The sequence below is a fragment of the Pseudorca crassidens genome, chromosome 4, assembly GCF_039906515.1.
Source record: "Pseudorca crassidens isolate mPseCra1 chromosome 4, mPseCra1.hap1, whole genome shotgun sequence".
In the NCBI taxonomy this organism is placed as follows: domain Eukaryota; kingdom Metazoa; phylum Chordata; class Mammalia; order Artiodactyla; family Delphinidae; genus Pseudorca; species Pseudorca crassidens.
Window position 1 is genome coordinate 128,381,225 of NC_090299.1, and position 9,569 is coordinate 128,390,793.

At 44.0% G+C, this 9,569-nt stretch overlaps 1 protein-coding gene across 4 annotated transcripts in view; it reads right to left on the reverse strand.

Annotated features, from left to right (window-relative positions):
- EDNRA (endothelin receptor type A) overlaps positions 1 to 4,840 on the reverse strand; it is a 62,042-nt gene extending 57,202 nt beyond the window's left edge. Inside the window, exon 1 of one of the 4 annotated variants that reach the window (XR_010943152.1) lies at positions 2,665 to 3,068. The gene's annotated coding sequence lies outside the window, so the exon portion shown is untranslated. Of the gene's footprint in view, positions 1 to 2,664; positions 3,069 to 4,722 lie in introns of those variants that run through there. The other 3 variants (XM_067736731.1, XM_067736730.1, XM_067736729.1) reach the window with 3 other exon arrangements.
- Positions 4,841 to 9,569: the final 4,729 nt, after the last annotated feature.

The following is a 9,569-nucleotide window of genomic DNA, read 5'->3' on the forward strand; positions in this document are numbered from 1 at the left end:
AATTGTGTCCTTTTGAGTCTATTCATGGTTGATATGAATTTTGATATGAACTTTTAGGAATTTTGACAGTTATCTTGGTTATCCACAAAGTTTAGGACTTAGTCAATATATGGATGAAATAAGATTTATTCAAGTTGTACAGAAGGTCTAAAATAAATATAAGGTGCAAATACTGCATACTTCTGCCTTCCCCAGAGATTTCCCCCCAGGAACCTGAATTAATAATAACATTTTACGTATAGTATTAATCTATTATATACAGTATTTGTTGTCAGACTTGAACTTTACAACTCTAGGTAAGCAGGGACAATATCATGAAGATACTGAGCCTTGAAGAAGTTGTCACATTTTTGTGGCCAAGAAATGGCAGGACAGGTAAAACACCTCACTCTACTTTGCTCATAAGACTTGACTCAGTCAAGTCTTAAAATATCAATTTTTCTAAGCTAGGGGCATACAGTTCTGCCTAGACTTAATTATAAGTAGTTTGCAGGTTTTTTTTTTTTCCCTGCTTCTTACAGTTTGGAGTATTTGACCAAATGTTGATAGACCTACGACACGCCGCTATTTCCATTCCACCGTGGAGACCAGAACTCTAAGAACAAAGCATATTGTCATCCACCCCTTCAGATCAGAGATGGTAAAAAGGAAATCCTTCAGTATTTTGTGCTGTTTAATGACTAAAGCCTCCCAGTTGCCCAATAGGAATGAACCTTCAGAAACAGTTTTCTTAAAAGTAAAAGAGAGAAGGCCTTTTCCAGAAATGGAATGGCTCTTTGCCCATCAGTCTGCTAGGAGGCTATTTCATGAACTGACCTGGCTATCTATGGTGGGTTGACACCACTCACAAAAGTACCACTCGTGATTGAACGTCAGCACATTGGTTTGCTTGGTGAGCTGATTACCTCAGGGGCTGAGAAGTCTTATCAAAGCTGTGGGTTCTTATCAAAGTGTGCGCCAGCTACCATGAAAACCACTTTCTTTCTCCTCCAATAATGACGCCACCACAGAAATCATTTCTGAAGACATCTCTTTCAGCTCTCTACACATATGAAGCTGCAGAACTAAGGGATACCTGGCAAAGGCACGTGGCTGCCATGCCATCATTGGGTGAAAAATACAAAACCAAAGGAAAAAACCCTTTCAAAGGCATGTTCCTCCAAGCTTATTTCTCTAAGTCACACTGCGCTTCAGATCATCAGTCATAATCAGTCATAGCTCTAGTGAAGCACCTCAGGTTCAGACCTGAAGGACATGGTTTATAGATTCAGCATTCTTCATATTTGGGGTCTAAGGATTTGCTGGAGTTCAAAAGCTACCATTAAGGGCTTCCCTGGTGGCGCAGTGGTTGAGAATCCGCCTGCCAATGCTGGGGACACAGGTTCGAGCCCTGGTCCAGGATCCCACATGCTGCAGAGCAACTAAGCCCGTGCACCGCAACTACTGAGCCTGTGCTCTAGAGCCCACGAGCCACAACTATTGAGCCCACGTGCTGCAACTGCTGAAGCCCGCGTGCTGCAACTACTGAAGCCTGCATGCCTAGAGCCCATGCTCTGCAACCAGAGAAGCCACCGCAGAGAAGCCTACACCGCAGTGAAGACTAGCCCCCCACCCGCCTGTGCACAGCAACAAAGACCCAATACAGCCAAAAATAAATAAATAAAATAAATAAATTTATTTTTTTTAAAAAGCTATTATTAAGCAAGAGGACTGAATCCTTTGTGCTTTAACAGGATCTCAGACTCCCAGGATCAAAGTTCACTCGTAATTAGCAATTTGGAAATTCCGACCTTACCCACAAGGCAAGCGTTTAGAGCAGGTAATTTACAAGAAACGACTGCCAAGGTGTTTCTCAATTACTTAACACAAAACAGAGGGAATGGGAGGAGTCGTAAATATCTACAAGAGGAGGAATAAACCAAATAAACTAGGAACTTCGAAATAAGTTTTTTTGGTGGGTCTTGCTCGGTGGGTAAGAAATTAGTAACTCTCCTGACTGACAACGCCTGACTTTAATATGCCTCCCAGCCCACCCCCCTCCGCCGTCTGGTCTATCCCGGAACGCCATTAGGATGGTGTAAACGGAGGCTGATTATCGGGAAACAGCCCTTGTTCTCGGCACGTGAAGGGCAACAAGTGTCCATGAAAGGAGGGCACAGAACAAAACGCCCAGACCTCCAAGGGCAGGTTTCCAAACTCATTGCCCTGGGGGTTTTCCAGACACATCTGTTCCTCACACCCAGTGTCCTTGGCTACCCTTGGCATGCCCCGGGCGTGCGGGAGAAGCAGGCTGCGGGGCAAACTTCACAAGTAGGCTCTTGAGTCAACAACAAGGGCGTGAGGTTCCACAAAGTTCTCGCAAGCCTCGGGGAAAGGGAGACCCGGGGAGAACTGCTGGTTTTCTTTTGACTAAAAATCCGACGCCCGCCTGGGAAGGCTGAGGCGCTTTGGATCAGTTTCCCAAACCCCCAACGTACCCGGAGCGCACCCCGACCAGGAAAAGCGCCCGCGCCGCCTCGCGCCCTCTGGCAGGTGATGCCAGCCCTGGTGCAGGAGGTGCAGGCGCCGGGCTACAACGCTCCAGGCTCGCCTCTCCTCCCGACCGAAGGGCCCGCCGGCGTCTCCCCTACCCAGCTCGGGACCCCTAAAGAAAAAGAGTTGCACCGACCGTGGAGCTCGGCGGGCGCGGACGGCTGCCCGGTCCGCGCGCGGCGCCTGGGCGAGAGGAAGCCGAGACGGCGAGGGTGGGTGGCGAGTTTCCCGGGCTCCGGCGCTGCAGCGGCCCCGGCTGCACCGCTGCCTCCGCTTCGCAAAACTTCCTGGGCACGGCTTCTCTGGGGAGGTCCTCCCCGAGCCGCCCGCCTCCGGCCACCCGGTGGGATGGAGCGTCTCCACCTCCCGTCCGCAATCGCCAGACCAAAGGGATGACTGTGCGCGCGCACGAGGACTCGCAAGAAAAGGAAAACTCCGGAGGAACACGCCTCCCGTCTGTCCTCCCCTTCTCCCAAGGCTCCCAGACCTTCTACTCCACTCTAGGGCGGCAAGAATGTCCAAACCTTCCAGCCCTCCAGGGATGCAGCCACTATAAAGCACTAGGCTGCCGCCCCCTCCCAGGCCCTGAAGGGTAGGAGTCTTTTTAACTATTTCCTTCCTGAAATGAAAGTGGTTGTGAGGGGACGGTGATCGAGGAGGAGGGTAGTTTAACAGACAAGACTCAGAACTGAGGAAGGCCTTGCAGAGAAAACTTTCCTTTCCCATTAAGTGCAGGCAGATTTGATCTGGAGGGAGCGACTGCAGAGTCAGGATCCGAGCATGGTTTCTGCTCTGCGTTCCCTGCCCCTTTGCTTGTCTTGTACGTTCCCCCTTAAGCTTATAGCAAGTAAAAGAGCCAACATGGACAGCAGTTTACTGGATCAAGGACGTTTTGTTTCTATCTTGTCCCTTGAAGCCAGCACCCCAGGGCTACCTAGTACCGGCCCAGGGCAAAGCAGGAGCCCCTGGAGAGATTGTTGAAAGGTCCAGTATGTTGCTCTGAGAAATCCATGATTCCTCAAGAAATCCAAGCAGGGAGGATGCAGATGCTGCAGAAGGTGGGTTTCAACATGTCTATACCATAGAGAGTTTATCCTAAATGGGGTCGTGGGAGAGGAGATGAGGGACAAAGGCCATTGCCTTGACAGGTGAGAAAAAATCAAGGCCCCTTGAAAAGGAAACCCTTGTACACTGTCGGTGGGAACGTAAATTGGTGCAGCCACTGTGGAAAACAGTATGGAGGTTCCTCGGAAAATGAAAAAATAGAACTACCATATGATCCAGCAATCCCACTCCTGGGAATATATCTGAAGAAAACTGAAAACACTAATTCGAAAAGATACATGCACCCCAGTGTTCATAGCAGTGTTACTTACAGTCACCAAGATATGGAAGCAACCCAAGTGTCCATCAATAGATGAATGGATAAAGAAGATGTGGTATATATATATATATATATATATATATATATTATGGAATACTACTCAGCCATAAAAAAGAACAAAAATTTGCCATTTGCAACATGGATGGACTTGGAGGGTATTATGCTTAGTGAAATAAGTCAGACAGAGAAAGACAAATACTGTAGGTAATCACTTATATGTAGAATCTAAAAAATAAAAAAAACTACTGAATATAACAAAAAGGAAACACACGGAAATAGAGAACAAACTAGTGCTTACCAGTGGGGAGAGGGAAGAGGGGAGGGACAAGATAGAGGTAGGGGATTAAGTATAAACTACTATGTATAAAATAAATAAGCTACAAGGATATATTATATAGCAGTATTTATATATTATATAGCAGTATTATATAGCAGGGAATGTAGCCAGTATTTTATAATAACTTTAAATGGAGTATAATCTTTAAAAATTGTGACTCACTATGTTGTACACCTCTAACTTATATAATATTGTAAATTAACTATACCTTGTTAAAATCACAATATGAGACAATATTTAATAACCTGAGTAAATGTTCAATATCAAGAAAAGAATAAAAATAAAACATTCTATGGAAAAATATAATCGAGGGCTCCTTAGAGAAGGCCTTGCCCGGGAGTCCTTCAATGCATTGCTGGTAGGAGGCACATTGTGCAAATGTGAGTTTGGAGTCACATTATATTACAGACTGTTCTGATTATCAGCTGCAGCTAAAGAAAATCACCCTAAAATGGTAGTGGTTTAAAACAACATACCTTAGTCATCAATCTGCAATTTGGGCGGGACTTGGCCGGAACAGCTCGTCATCTTTGCTGGGCCTGGAGACTCCACTTCCAAGAGTTTGCTTTCTTGGTAATGAGTGTTGGGTTTTCTCTCTGTGTGTCTCCCTACAGAGTGGTTTATGTTTCCTCACAGCATGGTGGCTGGGTTCCAAGAAGGAGTGTCCCAAGAGACAGGAAATGGTGGCTGCCAGTTTCTTAAAGTCTGGGCCTAGAAACTGATACAGTGTCACTTCTGCGAATTCTATTAGTGAAGCAGTCACAGATCCTAGATTCAAGGTGAGGGAATACAGACCTCACCTGTCAATGCAAGGCGTGTCAGAGGATTTGCGGGGCATTTTGTAATGCATTCAAAGAGATCCACAGAATACCATTGTTGAAAGGGACCTTAATAGTCACCTAGTCCAATGGGCTGGGTATTACCCTGTGTGTTAATCTGTTCTATCTACAGCTCCCTCACGTTGAAGAGTCGGCCAGAATAATTAATAGCTTTTATAAGTGCCTTTGTTTGCATTTAAAAAAAGGTGCCCCTTTAGGCACAGGGCTTGGCAAGCTGACAATATTTTCAGGGAAGAAGAAGTCCTACACCAGGGTTCAAACCTTGGCATGTGAAACGTGTGCTGGTTTTTAGCCCCCATTCACCCTATGACCAGACACACTTGGACAGTACAACCTGCACAACTGAACATGGCAGTCTATCCAGTCTTTGGTAGAGCACATCTATCAGCCTCTACCTCCTGGGACAGCTCATCCCACTGTGGTGCAGGTCTAATTGTTCAAAGTCTTTTCTTCATACTCATTAGGATGGCTATGATCTAAAAGCAGAAAACAAGTGTTGGTAAGGATGTGGAGAAATTGGAACCCATGTGTGTCGCCGATGGGAATGTAAAATAGTGCGGCAGCTGTGGAAAACTGTTTGGAAGTTGCTCAAAAAATTAAACAGAAAATTACTGTATGATCCAGCAATTCCATTTTTGAGTATATACCCAAAATAACTGAATGCAGGGACTTGAACAGATATTCATATACTTATATTCATAGCAGCGTTATCTACAATAGCCAAAAGATGGAAACAACCCAAATGTCCATCTATGGATGAATGGACAAATAAAGTGTGGTATATATATGTAACCTGAAATATTATTCAGCCTTATAAAGGAAAAAAATTCTGATACATGCTACAACATAGATGAAACTTGAAGACATTATGCTAAGTAAAGTAAGTCAGATCCAAAAGGAGAGCTATTGTATGAATCCACTTATATGAGGTAGTTAGAATAATAGTCAATATCTTAGAGACAGAAAGTAGAATGATGGTTACCAGGGACTTGAGGGAGGGAGGAATGAGGGTTTATTGTTTAATGGGTTTCAGAATTTCAGTTGGGGGTGATGAAAAAGTTCTGGAGGTAGATGGTAAGGATGGTTGCACAGCAATGTGAATGCACTTACTGTCACAACCATACACGGAAAAATGGTTAAAATGATAAGTTTATTTTAAGTATATTTCACCACAATAAAAGATATTCTTCCTGACATTAAGCTGAAATCTGTCTCCCCATAATATTACCTTTTGATTGGCCCTATAAGTTCATAAAAACAGTTTTCTGTCTCTTCTGAGAAAGATCTTCAGATATAAACAAACATGTTTATGTGCATCACCAGCACAGATCTGCCTTTGTAAGACATTGGGGTTGCCTCATTCTAGGTGAGAACAACGTGAACTTAGTTGTTGAAGATTTATTTTCTCATCTTCTCCACTTTACTTTCGGGAAAATGACTCCAGTGGATTTAAACCAGTGGTCATTCAAAGTAACTACCTCCAGTAACCCCTCTCCCTATAGCCAAGACTTTAAATACTTGCCTCACTATTGTATTCCCTGCTTTGTACTTTTAATGAACATATAATTCACATATTTGACTAAGTTTCTCAACTCAACTTCCAAAGGTTATTTCTTTTCCCTGAAAGGTGGGTTGGAAGCAATCTGCAAGTCTTCTGGGTTTCAGGGAGACTTTCTCAATCACACTTGACTTCTAGTTCATGCAGCTCATTAAGTGGAGCATTACGGTAATGGTATTTACAATGGTTTTTCTCAGCATCACATTATCATTATTGATTTCCTGAACAATAATTGCAGAAGATTAAGAAGTACTCAAGATACCACTTAAAAGCCAACTTTTCATGGGTCCTTGGGGGTAAATGTTCTTATGAATTTAAGTTTCTTGATTCAAGTGTGCAGATCCATTTCACAATCGCTAATTCCTTAGCTCCTCATATCTGAACTGCAATAAAGGATCTGAATTGCACAGTATTTTCTAGGAACGTTGTGTTCACTTTAAGGCTCCCTGGGGGCAATAAAACATGATGGGTTCAGGGAAGAACCACAGAGATAAAGAAAGACTGGACAGCTGGTTGTGAGAAGAAAGATGGAGAGATTGGGGAAGTGTACACCAAATCCTGAACCTGTCACTGCAGCACTGGGCAGTATCATGGCTGAGACTCACTATTGGCAGAGAACATCACTGACCTGGAGGAGAAAAAGCAAGCCTTGTGATTTGAAGGTCCATTTTTAATTAAAATTCACCATAGGCAGTTTGTTTCCAAAAGGAAGTATTCCAAAATGCTAGGTTGTAGAGGGGTTGCTGAAGATTCTAGAAGTTTTCTCACCGCAACAATGTTGCACCTGGTGGTCAAGACTGCAGGGTATCTCATCAAAATATACCGAAGGCATAATTATGTAGCCCAGTGTTTTGTAAACTGCTGGCGGCCTCACAGGAGGGCTGAAAAATCAGTCAATCTTAGCATCACTAATGACTGGATGAGCAGATATTAGGTGTCCTCTGATTACATATTCCATCTGGCCCGAAATGTTTAACTTGAATCAAGACTTTAGCTATTCTTGTTTCCAGGAAAGATAGGAGATAAACATACAAGTTAAACAAATACCATGAAGAAGCAAATAGATAAATCCAGAAAGTATGACATTTTACTCTTCAGTGAACTAATCAATAAAAAAAGCGATATTTTTCTAGATTATAAGAGACTTAAAGGAGCACAACAACCAGTTACACCATCCTGGATTGGATCCTGGCTTGGAGAAACCAATTATAAAGGACATTTTTTTTGAGAACTGGGAAAATTTCGATTTGGACTAGGTATTAGATGTTATCAAGAAATTACTAATTTAATTAAATGTCATTATTTGGGGCATATAGAAGAATGGTCTTATCTTTTTGAGATTCTTTTAGGGGAGATATAATTTACTTTTAACTACCAAAGCAGAAACAAAAATGACAGGAGTTAAAAAAAAAAGAAGAAGAAGAATAAAAAAGTACCTGAAGTCTTGGCACATAACAGGAGGTCAGTAAATGATAGATCTTTTCACTTTCATTTCTTCCTGCCTTGTTTGTCTGTGAGGTGACTGGTAGAGCAGAATAAGCAGCATCACGTGACAACCTGGCTGACTTCAGGAAGGTGTCATAGCAGTAGGGCTAAGGCTAAGGAGACCAGTGGTATCCAAGGAGCTAAAAGGTAAAAGATGGAAGGGGATCTGATGCCTTGCATTGGCCCAGAGGAGACCAACCATCTACAGCAGAGTTTAATGTCGATGCTGCAGCAGGGATCCTTAACAAGATGGAAGGGGCCTGGGACTTCCCTGGCAGTCCAGTGGTTAAGACTCTGTGCTGCCACTGTAGGGGGTGCGGGTTCGATCCCTGGCTGGGGAACTGAGATCCTGCACACTGCGTGGTGAGGCAAAAAAAAAAAAAGGAAGGGACCTGAGAGTTCCAGAGTTTGTTAGTGAGGACAGGCCAAAATGGGTACTATCATGAGGTCATTATGACTCTGACTCTTGAATGTTCCTTAGGCTGATGTGGGCTTGGGAACTGTGGGTTGCACTTGCAATCAAAGAAGACAAACAAACAGAAAGCCTGATCTTGAATGAAGGAGACAGTGAAAAGAGGTGCATTGGGCTGCTCCCCCCAGGCCTGCAAGCCCTGTACTTGCCCAGCCTTGAGACCGAAGACAGAGCCTGGAGTCAGTGACAGAGACATCAATAGTTTAATGATGGGAATCTTACATGTCTGAGCAAAAGGGTCCTGGAGTGATACCCCACCGTGGACAGCAGACAGCAGGCAGGACACGGCAACAATCTTCACTCCTGGGAGGAATAGGGAGACTACTACTTATAGGGGGAATTGACTCATCGGTTACCAGGTAAATCAGCAGAGGGACATGGCCCTCTTAGACCCTCAGGCTAAGTACCTTCATGGGCAGAGGTCTTCCTTTTGATAAACTTGTTAAAATTTTTAAAATATTTATTTATTTGGCTATGTCGGGTCTTAGTTGAGGCACATGGAATCTTCATTGCAGGGTTGGGGATCCTTCCTTGCAGCGCGAGGGCTCCTTATTGCATGGCAAGGGCTTCTCTCTAGTTGTGGTGAGGGCTCTAGAATGCAGGCTCAGTAGTTGTGGCACACAGGCTTAGTTGCCCTGTGGCATGTGGGATCTTAGTTCCCCAACTAGGGATTGAACCTGCATCTCCTGCATTGGAAGGCAGAGTCTTAACCACTGGACCACCAGGGAAGTACCTTGGTAAACTATTGTAGGGGAGCCATTCTGATCTAAAGACTAGAACAGTCACTAGCTCAGGCTGGGGGCAAGTATGTAGGTATTTACTGATTAGGCTCTATGATTAAGAGGGAAGTTCAGTTATGTGAGTAGAGTGTAAATGAAACAGGGATGGGTCGAACAGGGGATGTACAGAGAGCAAGAGAACAGCCATCTTGAATGGCCTGGCCATACAAGGTGACAGCAGGT